The 18,728-nt window shown below is 41.3% G+C and overlaps 1 pseudogene; it reads right to left on the bottom strand.

Moving 5' to 3' along the window:
• Positions 1–1,321: 1,321 nt before the first annotated feature.
• Positions 1,322–18,728, bottom strand: part of LOC118589321 — a 105,584-nt pseudogene continuing 88,177 nt past the window's right edge.

The following is an 18,728-nucleotide window of genomic DNA, read 5'->3' as shown; positions in this document are numbered from 1 at the left end:
CTGAGCTGACCTGCTCTGGTGATTGGATGGCTGAACACTCTGGCTGTCATGATAGAACTCTCATCCAGTGTCTCATGGAAACAGATGCAGAGATCCATGGCCGAGCCCCAGGTGGAGCTCTGGAAGTCCAATTGGTGACAGAGAGAGGAGGGATTGTATGATTGAGAGATATTGAGACCATGATTGGAAAAAGCACAGGGACAAACAGCCGAACTAGTGGAAACACATGAACCTATGGCTGAAGAGCCCCAATGGACCTGGACTGGACCCTCTGGATAAGTGGGACAGTTGATTAGCTTGAACTGTTTGGGAGGCCCCCAAGCAGTGGTGCCAGGACCTATTCTTGGTGCATGGGTTGGCTTTTTGGAGCTTGGGGCCTATGCAGGGACACTTTGCTCAGCAAATTGGTGTGGGGAGGAGGGGACTGGACCTGCCTTGTGTGAGTCTACCAGGCTGGGATGACTCCCCAGGGGAGAGCTTGCCTTGGAGGAGTGGGAATGCGGGGGTAACTTGGGGGTAGGGCTGGGGGTAGGCTGAGAGAGGACAGGGGAATCCATGGCTGATATGTGAAATTAAGTTAATTATAAAATAAAAATATTAAAAAGGCTAGTGTCTATGCAGTATTCATATTAGGTATTAGAAATAATCTAAAAAAGATTTAAATGTGTAGGAGGAGGTGTAGTCATGTGAATATTTTACTAGATTCTGAGGGTTGACAGTGCATCTGACTCAGACCCTAAACTCTTAATCACTTTGCATTTTTATTTGCTATATTGACATGTATTGTTGTTATTATTGAGATGGTCTCAAGATGTAATATGGGCTGGCCTTGTACTTCTTTTTGTAATTGAGAGATTTTCTATTCAGTTTACATACCAACCACAGATTCCCCTTTTCTCCCTCATCCTGCCCCCAGCCTTCCTCCCCAAACAACCCCCCCCATTTCCACCTTCTTCAAGGCAAGGTCTTCTATGGGGAGTCAGCAGAGCCTGGTCCATTCAATTGAGTGACCGTGTACTTCTATGCCTCCTGTTTCATGCTCTCTCTCTCTCTTTTGAGACAGGGTCTCACTATGAAGCTCTGGCTCACCTGAAACTGGCTATAAACACCAGGGTGTTTGGGAACTCATAGAGATCCAAATGTCTGTCTTTGCAGTGCTGGGGTTAAAGGCATGCAGCACTGTGCTCAGATTGCTTGGTGTTGTATCATGAGATTAACATGCATCCATCACCAAGCTGGGTGTATTTGTATCTTGAACCATGTTTTTCTCCTTGTGACTTTGACCCATTCTGCACTCTGTCGATAAGGAAAGTGCCCCCATCTAAAACACTAAGGAGTAAGTAGGGTACAGAGGCCACTCACGCATTATGTTCAGCTGGATGGGGTCACTCCTCTTGGAACTGATTTGATTGGATACTTCACACTGATAGTACCCGGAATCCTCACTCCTCACAAAGTCTATTTGGAGGGTTCTGTTGTCCCGAAACAGCTTCATCCTGTCTGTGAACTCCACAAACTGGCCATTGAAGAGCCAACGGATGGAGACATTCGTGTTGTTTGACAAGCAGGTCAGGAACACAGTGGTCAGGAATTTGATTGTGGTGTTGGTGACGTTGATGGAGGGTGTCTCCACTGGATCTGTGGATAAATAGTGGAGGGGACCAGCTGAAAGTCCTTCACCATCAGAGATCTCAGCCAGTTCACAGGGTCTGTAGAACAAAGGGGCCCTCTGCAAGATCACATGTTTGGGTTGAAGATGTGGTCTGTAGGGAGAGAGGCCCTCCTACCAAGATCACCCACAGTGACCCTGACTCAGGGTGTTTGTGTAGATTCCACACTGGGAGCCTCTTCAGCCCACCTGCCCAGAAATCTCATGGTAGGGTGAATGTATTTCCCAATGATTTTTTTGTGGGAATTCTTGCTCACACTTTCTGTGACTGTGAACAGTCAGGTCCCTCCTTTATGAAATAGACTTCTTTTTTTTCTTAAATTAAATAATTTGTCATGGGGTTAAGATGGCCCAGCTAATCTTAAAGGTGTTAAAGGCTAGACCTCAGGACTGGGAGAAATCTCTAATTGAAGAATTTATGTTTGTAGAAAAAATGTATTTCCTGCTCCATGGATATGGATTAAATACTACAGAGAAGAAGTGAATAATCACAGTGCTGACCACAGCCTGCCACTCTAATCCTCAGTACAGATTTGAACAGGGTCTCAATGTACAGTCTTAGCTTGCTTGGAACTGGCTATGTAGACTAGGTTGGCCTCAAACTCACACTATCTACCGGCTGGCATCATAGGTGTGTGCCACCACACTCAGCCGAAATTTGTTTTTGAACCTTGAGAAGAGTAAGCAAAAGAGCATCATCAACTGTCAGTGACACGGTTCACCCTGACTCAGAACAGGGCTCCCAGACACCTTCTCCACATCAGAGCTGAGCCAGCCACCCCACCCATGAGACAGGAGCAGACCTGGGAGCAAAGGTCTATTCTCAGTCTGTGGGAGATTTTCTTCTCACATTTGGTGAATAAGAATGTGAGCACAGTTGAAATCACTGAGTGTTTTTTCTACATGATGGAGGTCATAAAATACAAATGGAGGGGTCAGGGAAGCTTGTGTTACGCACAGAAAGAAATCTTGACCTTGAGCTTCTTCTAACCCTGGAAAGTCCCTCACACAACCGAAGGCTTTACAAGGCTGGGAGAACCTCCTCCTCAAATTGCAAAGCCCCATCCCTATCAGGCAGAAGTCACAGAACCAGAAGGCTATTAGACATAGGGATGGAGCAGGAGGCTTGGGGGAAGACTGAGTTTTGCTTGTTCCCATAGACATGGGCTAGAAATTAAAAGATTCTGCACCTTCCCTGAAAGACAAAAGACTCCACTCCAAACCTGGTGCTAATATCTCAGAGATCCACTTACTAAGGATGGTAATGTTCTTGACTGTGGTTCTATTGACTTCAGGGAAAAAGTTATAGATGAGGCAGGAATAGGATCCCTATTACTAATATTGATTTTGGGGATAAAGGGCTCTTGGGAGGATGACTGGAGCTCTCCATTGACAAACCAAGAGTACCGTAGAGGTGGGTTAGCATCTGTGCGGCAGGAGATGTGAGGTTTGTTCTTGAATGGAAATTATTATTTGAGGGGAATATGATCGAGACCTTGGACCATCTGGAGCAAACGGAACAAAGCTATATGTCATGTCAGCAGAGGGAATGGGAAATCCTGGTCTGTAGAGGGCCATAGTATCTCTTTGAGCTGTGTTTTAACATTAATTGAGAAGATTTCCACCAGAGTTGGGGTGTGGATTAGTAGAAGAGTACGCATTCAGCATGCAAAAGCCCTGATCTATCTCAAGCACAACACACGAACATTTCCTCTGCACAATCATGTGTGCACTGAGCCTGAGTCTGACATGTCCCCTGTCTCCATCACCCTCAACCTCTCTAGGTAGCAGTCCCTGCTGCCCATTCAAGCTCAATGTTGGGCCTGTTCACATATGCTTGAGCTGGGACAGGATGCCCTGGCAGTTTAGGTATCTGTATGGTAGGTCTGTGTCATGAATCCAAAGGGACCAGGACTGAGTATGGTCCCAGAGAGCTCTAGCTCTCTGTATTTATTCAGTTGGGGACAGGATGAAACAGAGAAAATACTTACAGGTAATGTTCAGAGAGAATGGGTCACTTGGGGAGACACTCACCAGGTTCCAGGTTTACATTCATAGGGTCCTGTGTCAGTCCTCACAACATTGAGTAAAGTGAGAGTCCTGTTGTTCTCAGACAGCTTCAACGTGACATCTCCTGAGAGGCTTTGGTCATTAATCCTCCACAGGTAGGTTATATTCTGAGTTTTAGGCTCACACATTAATGCTACTGAGTCCTCACCCTCCATGGGATTGGAATTGTTAGCTGTGATTTTGGTATTGGGTATCCTTGCTGTGCTAACCACAGAGAGATTGCCCTTTGTAGTACCTCTGATTTTTGCAAGGGTGTCTTTTAACCAAAGATATTCTCTTATCTCCCCATCAACCCAGATCCTTAAAGAATCAGGCAGGAAGCAAATTAGAGGCAGATGGAGCGGCTGAGTACTCAGAGATAATGGGGCCTCCTGTGCTGTGTATGGGAGAAGCAAGGACATTCTCATGAGTGAAGTGAACTGCAGTGTTTGGTGATGGTCAGATTCAAGACTTGGAATCAGAGACCTCATTTTATCTCCTGGACCTCACTGACCCATTGACTGCCTTGAGACACAGCATTTGAGTCCCCCCAGCTGCTCTGGCCTCCATTACTCAGTGTAGATGAGAGCCCTCCCAGCCTTTGCTGTTCAGGGCTGTCCTACAGACAGGCTATGAATAGTCTTCCCATTGAGCTTCCCTCAGAAACCTGACAGCCTGTCAGAGATCTCATACAGCTCAGAATCTGGCTGACATTTATGTCAGGCTGGGCCACAGGTGAGCCATTCTTGTCAGGTGTTTGATGTTTACTGACATGAATCTGGGAGCCCTATAAGAATCCCGAGTCTATAAAATGATCTAGAAGATTGAAGGTCCCCTAGTTGGTCTCCATGGTGGGCGGGGGGCTGGAGATGTGATTGTGGACAGATAACTTGTGCCACTGACAGCCTATGTGACCCTGACTCAGTGACTGTGTTTCCTGTCTCAGTTTCATTATAATAGGACACATGGTAAATGATCATTGCTATGCCTGCAAGTTAACCTTAAATGTGAACCTGACCTTCCACCAAGCAGTGTCTATTTGTATTTGCATGCAGGAAAAAAATCCCCAGACTGGGTATAAAGAGATGGTTCAGGAGTTAAGAGCACTGGCTCCTCTTTTAGAGGTCCTGAGTTCAATTCCCATCAACCACATTGTGCCTTACAGTTATCTAAAATGAGCACCCATCCAGCCCCGAATTCCCGTCTGGACCAGAGAGAGGCTTCCTGAATTTTTACAGTTCTGTCTGGACCAAGAGTGCTGATAAGACCAAGAACGAATCCATGAGGAGATGGGCAGACATAAAGGCAGAAGTACATACAACAAAATAAAGAGCAATACAGCATCACCAGTACCTAGCCCTCCACCAACAGTTACACCTGAACATCACAAAATGGAAGAAGCAGAAGGAAACAACGTTATAAATAACATCATGAAGATGCTAGAGGCTTATAAAGAAGAAATAAAAAATGAAATGGAGGAGCAGACAAACAAAAAATGGGAAGAACGCTATAAAAAAACTAGAGGAAATGCTGTGGGATGTTTTGTATGTCAAATGTGTTGCTCTGAATGGTTAAAATAAATAAAGTGCTGATTGGCCAGTAGCCAGGCAGGAAGGATAGGGTAGGTGGGACAAGGAGGAAGAGAATTCTGGGAGGTGGAAGGCTGGGTGAGAGAGATACTGCCAGCCGCTGCCATGACAAAAAAGAGATTAGGTAATGGTAAGCCACAAGCCACGTGGCAAAGTATAGATTAATAGAAATGGGCTAAATATAAGAGTAAGAGCTAGACCATGGTAGGCCTGAACTAATGGACAAACAGTTTAAATAATATGAATGTCTGTGTGTTTATTTTATAAGTGGGTTGTTAGACTAACAGGGCTTGGCGGGGGCTGGAGAGAAGCTCTCCAATTACAAGGAAAGGACAAATAAAGCAGAAGAAAACAATAAGTCCCTGAAAGAAAATCATGAAAAAGCAATGAAACAGATGAGGGAAACAGTCCAAGACCTGAAAAGGGAAATAGAAAAAATGAAGAAGACACAAACAGAGGGAATGCTGGAAATAGAAAATCCTGAGCAAATGAACAAGACTTCAGATGCAAGTATAACCAACAGAATGAAAGAGATGGAAGAGAAGATCTCTGGCATTGAAGATACGGTAGAAGAAATAGATTCATCAGTCAAAAAAAAACCCAACAACCAAAAAACAAACAAACAAACAAACAAAAACAAAGAAAACCCCAACCCACTAAATCCAATAAAGTCTTGACCCAAAAAGTCTAAAAAATTTGGGACACCTTGAAAAGACCAAACCTACGAAAAATAGGGATGGAAGAAGGAGAAGAACACCTCCTCAAAGGCACAGAAAAATATATTCAACAAGATCATAGAAGAAAAATTTCCCAACTTAAAGAAGGAAATGCCTATGAAAATACAAGAAGCCTATAGAACACCAAACAGACTAGACCCCCCAAAAAGTCCTCTCACCACATACTAGTTAAATAACTAAACATACAGAATAAAGAAAGAATATTAAGAGCAGCAAAGGAAAAAGGCCAAGTGACTTATAAAGGCAAACCCAACAGAAAACACCTGATTTCTCTATGGAGAATTAAAAAGCCAGAAGGACCTGGACAGATGTAATTTAGACAATAAGAGACCATGAATGCCAGCCTAGACTAATATACCCAGCAAAACTCTCAGTGTTCATAAACTGAGTGAAGAAGACATTCCAAGACAAAGCCAGATTTAAACAATATTTATCCAAAATCCCAGCCCTATAGAAAGCACTAGAAGAAAAATTCCAACCTCAGGAACTCAGATACACCCTTGAAAACACAGGTACTAGTAAACCCCAAAGAAGAGAAGCACACACACACTGCCACCAAGAAAAAAATAACATAAATGAACAATTACTGGTCATTAATGTCCCTTAATATCAAAGGATTTAATTCACCTATAAAAAACACAGGCTAACAGAATGGATACGAAAGCAGGACCCATCTTTCTGCTGCATACAAGACACACACCTCAAATTCAAAGATAGACACTATGACAGAATAAAATTCTGGGAAAAGACTTTCCAATCAAATGGTCTTAAGAAGCAAGGTGGTGTAGCCATCTTAATATCCAGCAAAATAGACTCCAAACTAAAATCAATCAAAAGAGATCAGGAAGGGCATTACATACTCAACACAGGAAAGATCTCCAAGGTGAAGTTTCAATTCTGAACATTTATGCCCCAAACACAAGGCCACCCACATTTGTAAAACAAACATTACTAGAACTTTAACATATAAAAGCCCACACATTAACAGTGTGAGACTTAAACACCCCACTTTCACCACTGGACATATCTCCCAAATAGAAACTTAACAGAGAAATAAAGGTCTTAACTGATGTTATGACTCAAATGGACTTAATCGATATCTATAGAACATTCCATCATAACAAAAAAGAATATACTTTCTTCTCAGCACCCCATGGAACCTTCTCTAAAATTGACCACATACTTGGCCACAAAGCAAATCTCAACAGATACAAAACAATTGGAATAACCTGCTGTGTTCTATCAGACTACAATGGTATAAAGTTATATTTCAACAACAACAACAACAACAACAACAACAAAACTACAGAAAACCTACAATCTGATGGAAACTGAATAATGCTCAACTGAATCACCAATGGGTTAAGGAAGAAATAATGAAAGAAATTAAAGACTTCCTAGAATTCAATGAAAATGAATACACCACATACCCAAACTTATGGGACACTATGAAAGCAGTGCTAAGAGGAAAATTCATAGCACTAAATGCCCACATAAAGAAGTTGGAGAAATCTCACACTAGTGACTTAACAGCACGCCTGAAAGCTCTAGAACAAGAAGAAGTAAAGTCTTCCAGAAAGACTAGATGCCAGGAAATAATCAAATTGAGAGCTGAAATCAATAAAATAGAAACAAAGACAACAATACAAAAAATTAATGAAACAAAGAGTTGGTTCTTTGAGAAGATCCACAAGATAGACAAGCCCTTATGCAAACTAACCAAAAGACACAGAGCATCCAAATTAACAAAATCAGAAATGAAAAGGGGGGCATAATAACAGACAAGGAGGAAATCCAGAGAATCATGAGGTCAAAAACCTCTACTCCACAAAACTGGCAAATCTAATAGAAATGGATAATTTTCAGGATAGGTACCACACACCTAAGTTAAATCAAGACCAGATAAACCATTTAAATAGTCCAATAACCCATAAGGAAATAGATTCAGTCACTAAAAGTCTCCCAACCAAAAAAAGCCCAGAACCAGATAGTTTCAGTGGAGAATTCTACCAGATCTTCAAAGAAGACTTAATACCAGTACTCTTTAAATTGTTCCACACAATAGAAACAGAAGAAACATTTCCAAACTCTTTCTATGAGGCTACAATTACCCTGATTCCTAAACCAAACAAAGATGCAACAAAGAAAGAGAACTACAGACTGATCTCCCTCATGAACATTGATGCAAATATATTCAATAAAATACTGGCAAACAGACTCCAAGAACACATCAAAACAATTATCCACCATGATCAAGTAGGTTTCATCCCAGGGATGCAAGGGTGGTTCAACATACGAAAGTCCGTCAATGTAATACACCATATAAACAAACTCAAAGAAAAAACCCACATGGTCATCTCACTAGATGCAGAAAAGGCATTTGACAAAATCCAACACCCCTTCATGATAAAGGTCTTGGAGTGATCAGGAATGCAGGGAACATACCTAAACATAAAGAAGGTAATCTACAGCAATCCAACAGCCAACATCAAATTAAATGGAAAGAAACTCAAAGCAATTACAGTAAAATCAGGAACAAGGCAAGGCTGTCCACTCTTCCCATACTTATTCAATATAGTACTTGAAGTTTTAGCCAGAGCAATAAGACAACAAAAGGAGATGAAGGGGATACAAATTGGAAAGGGAGAAGTCAAGCTTTCACTATTTGCTGATAACATGATAGTATACATGAGTGACCCCAAAAATTCGACCAAGGAACTCATACAGCTTATAAACACCTTCAGCAATGTAGCAGCATACAAGATTAACTAACAAAATCAGTAGCCCTCCTATATACAAATGACAAATGGGCTGAGAAAGAAATCAGAGAAACATGACCCTTTACAGTAGTCACAAATGATATAAAATACCTTGGGTGTAATTCTAACTAAACAAGCAAAGGGCGTGTATGACAAGAACTTTAAGTCCCTGAAGAAAGAAATTGAAGAAGATGTCAGAAAATCTAATGATCCCCCATGCTCATGGATAGGTAGGATTAACATAGTAAAAATGGCAATCTTACTAAAAGCAATCTACAGATTCAATGCAATCCTCGTCAAAATCCCAACACAATTCTTCACAGACCTCCAAAGAACAATACTCAACTTCATATGGAAAAACAAAAAACTCAGGATAGCCAAAAGAATCCTGTACAATAAAAACAAACCCTGAAGGCATCACGATCACCGACCTCAAGCTCTACTATAAAGCTACAGCAATAAAAACAGCTTGGTACTGGCATAAAAACCGACACGTGGACCAATGGAATCGAATTGAAGACCCTGACATTAATCTGCACACCTATGAACATATAATTTTTGACAAAGAAGCAGTTAATAAATGAGAGAAACAGTTAATAAATGGGAGCTCCTGAGGCTGAGAAGCTTTTGCAGGGCAAAGAACATGGTCAACAAGACAAAACAACAGCTTACAGAATGGGAAAAGATCTTCACCAACCCCACTTCTGACAGATGGCTGATATCCACAACATATAAAGAACTCAAGAAATTAGACATCAAAATACCCAAAATTCCAATTAAAAAATGGGCTATAGAGCTAAACAGAGATTTCTCAACAGAAGAATCTCAAATGGCTGAAAGACATTTAAGGAACTGCTCAACATCCTTAGTCATCAGGGAAATCCAAATCAAAATGACTCTGAGATACCACCTTACACCCATCAGAATGGCTAAGATCAAAAACACTGAAGGCAGCTTAAGTTGGAGATGATATGGAGCAAGGGGAACACTCTGCCACTGTTGGTGGGAGTGCAAACTTTTACAGCCACTTTGGAAATCAATATGGCGCTTCTTAGAAAATTGGGAATAATCCTCTCTCAAGACTCAGCTGTACCACTCTTAGGCATATACCCAAGGAATGCTCAATCATACCACAAGGACACATGCTCAACTATGTTCATAGCAGTATTATTTGTAATAGCCAGAACCTGGAAACAACCTAGAAGCCCCTCAACTGAAGAATGGATAAAGAAAATGTGGTACATATACACAATGGAGTACTGCTCAGCAGAGAGAAACAATGACATCATGAGGTTTGCAGGCAAATGGATGGAACTAGAAAAAATCATCCTGAGTAAGGTAACCCAGACTCAGAAAGACAAACACGGTATGTACTCACTCATAAGTGGATACTAGATGTAAAGTAAAGGATAACCAGAGTGCAACTCACAACTGCATGGAGGCTTCCTAGTAAAGAGGACCCTAGGAAAGACACAGGGATCATCCAATGACAGAGAAATGGATGAGATCTACATGAGCAAACTGGGGATAGGAGAGATAATGGAGGGCAAGGGTTGGGGGAAAGAGAGCTTAGGGGAGAGGAAGATCCCAGCTGGATCAGGAGCAGAGTGTGAGAATGGAGAGGGAGTTATCATGATGAGTGAGGACCTCAGGACAATAGGAAGAAGCAGAGTGCTAGAGAGGCCCACAGAAATCCTCAAAGATACCTCCACTGTAGACTGCTGGCAATGGTCCAGAGTGTGCATGAGCTGACATGCTCTGGTGATTGGATGGCTGAACACCCTGGCTGCCATGATAGAACCCTCATCCAGCGTCTGATGGAAACAGATGCAGAGATGCCCCAGGTGCAGCTCTGTAAGTCCAATTGGTGTGAGAGAGGAGGGATTGTATGAGCGAGAGATATTGAGACCATGATTGGAAAAAGCACAGGGACAAACAGCCGAACTAGTGGAAACACATGAACTGTGAACCAATGGCCAAGGAGTCCCCATGGAATGGGACCAGGCCCTCTGGATAATTGAGACAGTTGATTAGCTTGAACTGTTTGGGAGGCCTCCAGGCAGTGGTGCCAGGGCCTGTCCTTGGTGCATATACTGGCTCTTTGGAGCTTGGGGTCTATGCAGGGACACTTTGCTCAGCCTGGGTGAAGGGAGGAGGGGACTGGACCTGCCTTGTTTGAGTCTACCAGGCTGGGCTGACTCCCCAGGGGAGAGCTTGCCTTGGAGGAAGTGGGAATAGGGGGATGTTTTTTCTGGGGGTAGGGGTTGGGGATGGGAGAAGGGAGCACGGGGGAATCTGTGGCTGATATGTAAAATTAAGTTAATCATAAAATAGAAATATTAAAAAGACTAGTGTCTATGCAGTATTCATATTAGGTATTAGAAATAATCTAAAAAAGATTTAAATGTGTAGGAGGAGGTGTAGTCATGTGAATATTTTACTAGATTCTGAGGGTTGACTGTGCATCTGACTCAGACCCTAAACTCTTAATCACTTTGCATTTTTATTTGCTATATTGACATGTATTGTTGTTATTATTGAGATGGTCTCAAAATGTAATATGGGCTGGCCTTGTACTTCTTTTTGTAATTGAGAGATTTTCTATTCAGTTTATATACCAACCACAGATTCCCCTTTTCTCTCTCATCCTGCCCCCAGCCTTCCTCCCCAAACAACCCCCCATTTCCACCTTCTTCAAGGCAAGGTCTTCTATGGGGAGTCAGCAGAGCCTGGTCCATTCAATTGAGTGACCGTGTACTTCTATGCCTCCTGTTTCATGCTCTCTCTCTCTCTTTTGAGACAGGGTCTCACTATGAAGCTCTGGCTCACCTGAAACTGGCTATAAACACCAGGGTGTCTGGGAACTCATAGAGATCCAAATGTCTGTGTCTTTGCTGTGCTGGGGTTAAAGGCATGCAGCACTGTGCTCAGATTGCTTGGTGTTGTATCATGAGATTAACATGCATCCATCACCAAGCTGGGTGTATTTGTATCTTAAACCATGTTTTTCTCCTTGTGACTTTTATCCATTCTGCACTCTGTCGATAAGGAAAGTGCCCCCATCTAAAACACTATGGAGTAAGTAGGGGAGAGCGGCTACTCACATATGATGTCCAGCTGGATGGGGTCACTCCTCCTGGTACTGACTTCATTGGATACTTCACACTGATAGTGCCCGGAATCCTCATCACTCATAGAGACTATTTGGAGGGTTCTGTTGTTCTGAAACAGCTTCATCCTGTCTGTGAGCTCCATAATCTGGCCATTGAAGAGCCAACGGATGGAGGCATCCGTGTTGTTTGACAAGCAGTTCAGAAACACAGAGGTCTGGAATGTGACTGTGGTGTTGGAGACTTCGATGAAGGGTGGCTCCACTGGATCTGTGGATAAATAGTGGAGGGGATCAGCTGAGAGTCCTTCACCATCAGAGATCTCAGCCAGTTCACAGGGTCTGTAGAACAAAGGGGCCCTCTGCAAGATCACATGTTTGGGTTGAAGATGTGGTCTGTAGGGAGAGAGGCCCTCCTACCAAGATCACCCACAGTGACCCTGACTCAGGGTGTTTGTGTAGATTCCACACTGGGAGCCTCTTCAGCCCACCTGCCCAGAAATCTCATGGTAGGGTGAATGTATTTCCCAATGATTTTTTTGTGGGAATTCTTGCTCACACTTTCTGTGACTGTGAACAGTCAGGTCCCTCCTTTATGAAATAGACTTCTTTTTTTTCTTAAATTAAATAATTTGTTTTGGGGTTAAGATGGCCCAGCTAATCTTAAAGGTGTTAAAGGCTAGACCTCAGGACTGGGAGAAATCTCTAATTGAAGAATTTATGTTTGTAGAAAAAATGTATTTCCTGCTCCATGGATATGGATTAAATACTACAGAGAAGAAGTGAATAATCACAGTGCTGACCACAGCCTGCCACTCTAATCCTCAGTACAGATTTGAACAGGGTCTCAATGTACAGTCTTAGCTTGCTTGGAACTGGCTATGTAGACTAGGTTGGCCTCAAACTCACACTATCTACCGGCTGGCATCATAGGTGTGTGCCACCACACTCAGCCGAAATTTGTTTTTGAACCTTGAGAAGAGTAAGCAAAAGAGCATCATCAACTGTCAGTGACACGGTTCACCCTGACTCAGAACAGGGCTCCCAGACACCTTCTCCACGTCAGAGCTGAGCCAGCCACCCCACCCATGAGACAGGAGCAGACCTGGGAGCAAAGGTCTATTCTCAGTCTGTGGGAGATTTTCTTCTCACATTTGGTGAATAAGAATGTGAGCACAGTTGAAATCACTGAGTGTTTTTTCTACATGATGGAGGTCATAAAATACAAATGGAGGGGTCAGGGAAGCTTGTGTTACGCACAGAAAGAAATCTTGACCTTGAGCTTCTTCTAACCCTGGAAAGTCCCTCACACAACCGAAGGCTTGGTGATGTTTTAGCTTATATATATACAATGGTTCCTACAATGATTTTCTTGTATGCTTTGTGTGCTTCCAAGAACTCCTAACAGTGTATTTATCTAAATACCTATCAAGCATCCAAAGTCAAACAATCTCCTGAACTAAGGTAACACCATTATAGAAACAATGCCTGTCTCTTAGGTCAGGCGGATAGCTTCATTTCTTGTGCAATTTAAGCAGACACCCTCTTTTCTTACATAACCTCACTAACATTATAGACTCCTAACTTCTTACCTAACCACTTCTAGGAATGTAGACTGAGTATATAAATCCCACCCCCCTTTTTATATACTAACCAATCATTAGCTCTCAGTTGATCACCTTTTTTTACCATTCCCTTTTTTGGTTGTAAAAGAAAGCCTGATACTCACTCCTTGAGGTAAATTTTTACTTACCTTTATGACCCTGTAGGAATTCAAGCCTGATGACTTGCTCTGCTAGAGGATTGCTATTGTTTAGTTTTATAAATGAATACCTCAGAGACATGGGGAAACTGAGAGGTATAGGAGACTTAGAGGAAGATTTTGAGGAGAGAACTTGAGGACAAGATGGAAGATGAGAAAGAGCCAGATAGGGAAGCACTAGATAAGTAAGGTTGAGATGAGAAGGACCTAGATGAGGCAGAATTAAGATGAGAGAATTAAGATAGAACTTAGAGGGGACAGTAGATAAATACAGAGAGAAATCAGGCAAGAAAAAAGCTATGCATAAAAACAGAACTGTAGCTGTAGCTGTATAGACAGGATTTTATCCTAGAGGAATAAAGTAGACAGACAAAGAAAGAACTTGGTTTCCTCAGATTCATTTCCCAAAAACAATTTTTACTGTTCATAGCTTCTCTTCTAGGCCCCTGGGAAGAATATTATTAAGGTGGCTCCTTAATAATATATGAGAATAATCTCCTCTATTTTATTGGACCACCATGGCTTAAAGTTAGATTTCAACAACAACAAAAATTACAGAAAGCCTACAAACTCATAGAAACTGAATAATGCTCAACCAAATCACCAATGGGTCAAGGATGAAATAAAGAATTAAAGACTTCCTATAATTCAATGAAAATGAATGTGTAACATACCTAAACTTATGGGACACTATGAAAGCAGTGCTGAGGAAAATTCATAGCAGTAAATGCCCACATAAAGAAGTTGGAGAAATCTGACACTAACAATTTAACAGCACATCTGAAAGCTCTAGAACAAAAAGAAGGAAACTCACCCAGGAGGAACAGATGCCAGAAAATAATCAAATTGAGGGCTGAAATCAATAAAAATGGAAACAAAGAACAATACAAAGCATAAATGAAACAAAGAGTTTGTTCTTTGAGAAAATCAACAGGATAGACAAGTCCTTCTCCCAACTAACCAAAAGGCACAGAGAGAGAGAGAGAGAGAGAGAGAGAGAGAGAGAGAGAGAGAGAGAATCCAAATAAACAAAATCAGAAATGAAAAGGGAGACATAACAACAGACAATGAGGAAATCCAGAGAATCATCAATCATACTTCAAAAACCTCTATTCTACAACACTGGAAAATCTAAAAGAAGTGAACAATTTTCTGGATAGGTACCACATATCAAAATTACATCAAGACCAGATAAACAATTTAAACAGACCTATGACCCTTAAGGAAATAGAAACAGTCATTAAAATTTCCCAACCAGAAAAAGCCCAGGACCAGATGGTTTCAGCACAGAATTCCACAAGATTTTCAAAGATGAGAGCTAATACCAATATTCTTTGAATTGTTCCACACAATAGAAACAGGAGGAACATTGCCAGACTCTTTTTATGAGGCTACAGTTACCCTGATACCCATAACACACAAAGATGTAACAAAGAAAGAGAATTGCAGACCAATCTCCATCATGAACATTGATGTAAAAATAATCAACAATATAGTGGCAATCTGAATCCAAGAACACAGCAAAAAAGTTATCCACAGTGATCAAGTACATTTCACTCCAGAGATGCAAGAATGCCACCATATAAACAAACTGAAAGAAAAAAAAACATGATCATTTCATTAGATGCTGAAAACGCCTTTGACAAAATCCAACACCCCTTCATGACAAAGGTTTTGGTGAGATCAGGAATACATGGAACATTTCTAAGTGTAATACAGGCAGTTTACAGCAAGCTGACAGCCAACATCAAATTAAATGGAGAGAAACTCAAAACCATTCTACTAAAATCAGGAACAAGACAAGGCTGTCCACTCTCCCATATTCAATATAGTTTATTCAATATAGATCTTGAAGTTCTAGCCAGAGCAATAAGACAACAACAACAACAACAACAACAACAACAACAACAAAGATCAAGGGGATACAAATGGAAAAGGAAGAAGGCAAACTTTCCTTATTTACTGATGATATGATAGTATACATTAGTGACCCCAAAATTTCTACCAGGGAATTCCTACAGCTGATAAATACCTGCCCATCTTGCTGTGGGAAGACTGATTACATGAAATGAAATGTGAGGATCTTAGCAAGTGTCCTTTCCACCTCGCTGTGTTTCTAGGTTGGTTCTACCTCTTCTTCCCAATCCCCAAATTCCATTAATTTCATCCAGCAGTCACGTGAAATGGTGGGAATGTGAGACAGGGTGATTGTGATTTTATGTGTTGAATATCCAGTGTTTCTGTGGATACATCTTTTTCTCAGGGTCTCAGTTGTGGCAGCCATGAGTAAGTGGTTTCTTGTGGCTGTGATCTAAGTGACAGAGGGCCCAGGCTATTGACTCTCAATGTACCAGCTCCTCTGCAGAGACCATGGTTTCTGCAGTGGGGTAGGAAAGCAAGTCAGACTCTGTAAGACCCCAAAGCCCTCTGCTTGGTGACTGTAGGGAACTCAGCCTTGTCCTTGAAGAAACTCTGTTGCAACTGCACTGCAATCTAAGATATGCCACCTTCTCTGCCTTCACAGAGATCATATCAGCATATGTTTTGAGGGAAATCTCAGGTTCACCTTCACAAGTATATCCCTGCGCTAATAATACCTTGCTTGTCTAAGCCCATCATGGACACATCCTGGAGGATGAAAACAAGTAAATTACCAGGTTTGAAAATTTGCATCAGACCCACCTCCTTTTTTCTCTCCCATTTTTATTTAGTAGCCATGTTACACTGATTCCACTTTTTGGATAACATGTGTCTCCCCACATCATTTAGGTATCAATGCCATCCTCAACTCTTTACTCCTTGTTGTGAATATTTGGGTCTCAAACCTCACCAGTCTTCTCAAGAGTGATTATAATGCTAATGTTGACCATGGTGGTATGGTATTTATGATGTGGTTGGCCCTGTATTTGTGTCTGGTTTCATTTATATGATGAGTCTGTCATATAGAAATTATTTCCATTCAGATTATGAAAAACTGTAGCTTAAAGTGCTTTTTAAAAGTACTTAAATCTGTATGGTTAATCTGAGATAGACCTGGCTACCTGGCTTTAAGGTTAACACTAGTGGTAGGCATAATTGCAGCTAACATTTTTCCCCTGTGTGTGTGGTATTTTGCCAAAAAAGATTACTTGATTATTATATTAAGTCTTTAAAAACTACTAATGGGCAGGTGAAGTATGTGATATAACCTAGCATCCTAGAATCAGAGGCTGAGGCAGGAGGATTGTGAATTGGAGGCAAGTCTGGGTTATATAATGAGACCCTTGCCCCCTAAAAGTTCCCCCAAGCTAGTGGAAAGAGAAAACTAAAGATGAGAATGAAGATAAACAAAACAGAGACTAGAGAAACTGCAAAGAAAGCTGATGCACCTAAAGTTGGTTCTTCAAAAATGATTTACAACATTCGCAACCTTTTCCCAGATTAACTTTGAAAAAAAGGAGAGGGATATTAATACAATTTGAGACCTCATCATCCATTCTCAAGAATATGAAGAATTTCAAGAGCACTGGGTAGTTATATGCTAACTGTTGTGTGGCCTAGATGCAATGGATAAATCCCTACAAACCTGGATTCTTTAGAGATGGAAATATGAAAGAAACAAAATCCAATAGCTCTATAACCAATAAGATTGAATCAACAAAAAATTGACAAAATTTCACAACCTTTGATAATAAAAACACTGAAACTGGATAGAAGTCCAGCTTAGTGTAACAAAGGCCATACATGGAAACTCACAGCCAACATCATATTAAATGGTGAGATTGACTCTCTAAGATCAGAACAACACAAGATGCTGCAGCGGCCACTTCTGTTCAAGAGACTCTTAGGAGTGCTACACAGAGCCATTAGGCTAGATAATGAAATGAAGGTGCCCAATTATGAGGTGGTAAAGACATATCTCTATCTATCTATCTATCTATCTATCTATCTATCTATCTATCATCTATCTATCTATCTATCTATCTATCTATCTATCTCTGTAGATGACAGGAACTTGTTCATAAAAAATCCTTAACATTCTACAGAAAGTTCTCAGAACTAAATGAGCAAAACTAGCAAAATTGTTGGCTAAGGAAAAGAACATGCCCAAGTGAGAAGTATTTCTGTATATTAATATTGACCATGAACATAATTTTTCCTGGCAGTAGTGGTGCTTGAACCTAGGGCCTCAGGCATGCCATGCAAGTGTTTGGCCCCTGAGCAACAGTCCCAGCCTTAACAGTGAACAATTTTAAGGTAATCAAGAAAGTATTTATTTGTGAGAGCCCAAAAAGAATAAAATACTTAGAATTAACTCCACCAAGGAGATAAAAGACTTGCACTCAGCAAACTACCAAATAAGAGATGATGAAAGAAGACAAGAAATGACAGCCATTGGGGTTGATGGGTTGGAAGACTTAATCTCATTATTACTGTTGTTCTGCAGTACTGGGATTGAACCCAGGGCTTTGTGCATGGTGAGCAATGCACTACCACTGAGCTATACTCTAAGCTCTGCCTTCTAATTTTTATTTAGAAACAGGATGTCACTAAATTCATCAGGCTGGCCTGAATTGGCTGTGGTAGTCCCTCTTAGAACTTTGGTACTCCCCCCTCAGCTTCTTGAGTGGCTGCAATTACAGGCATGAGCCAGCTTGGCTGAAACTTTTTTTAAAAATAGATGACAACATCCCTGAATGTTGTCTATCAGTTCAATGAACATCAGATCAAAACCCCAGTGGCCTTTTGCACAGAAATAGTAGACTCCATTCTAGCTGTCCTGGAGCTAACTACATAGATCAGGCTGGCCTCAAACTCCCAGAGATCCACCTGTCTCTGCTCCCAAGAGCTGGGGTTAGAGGCAAGCACCACCATACCTGGCCTTAAAAGTATCTTGAAAAACAAGAATAAAAATTCAGGACCTCCTGCATGATTTCATAATTTTAGTACAAAGCTGCAGCAATCAAAATAGTCTACTGCTGACGTAAAGGCAGACATACACATCAGACATAGAATTGGAAAGCACAGAACTGCTCATGCACACTGGCCATGATTAAATTAAAGATTAGTTGATA

This window comes from Onychomys torridus, chromosome 1 (genome assembly GCF_903995425.1).
Source record: "Onychomys torridus chromosome 1, mOncTor1.1, whole genome shotgun sequence".
NCBI lineage: Eukaryota > Metazoa > Chordata > Mammalia > Rodentia > Cricetidae > Onychomys > Onychomys torridus.
The sequence above is the reverse complement of the archived record's forward strand: the minus strand, read 5'-3'. Positions and strand labels throughout refer to the sequence as shown.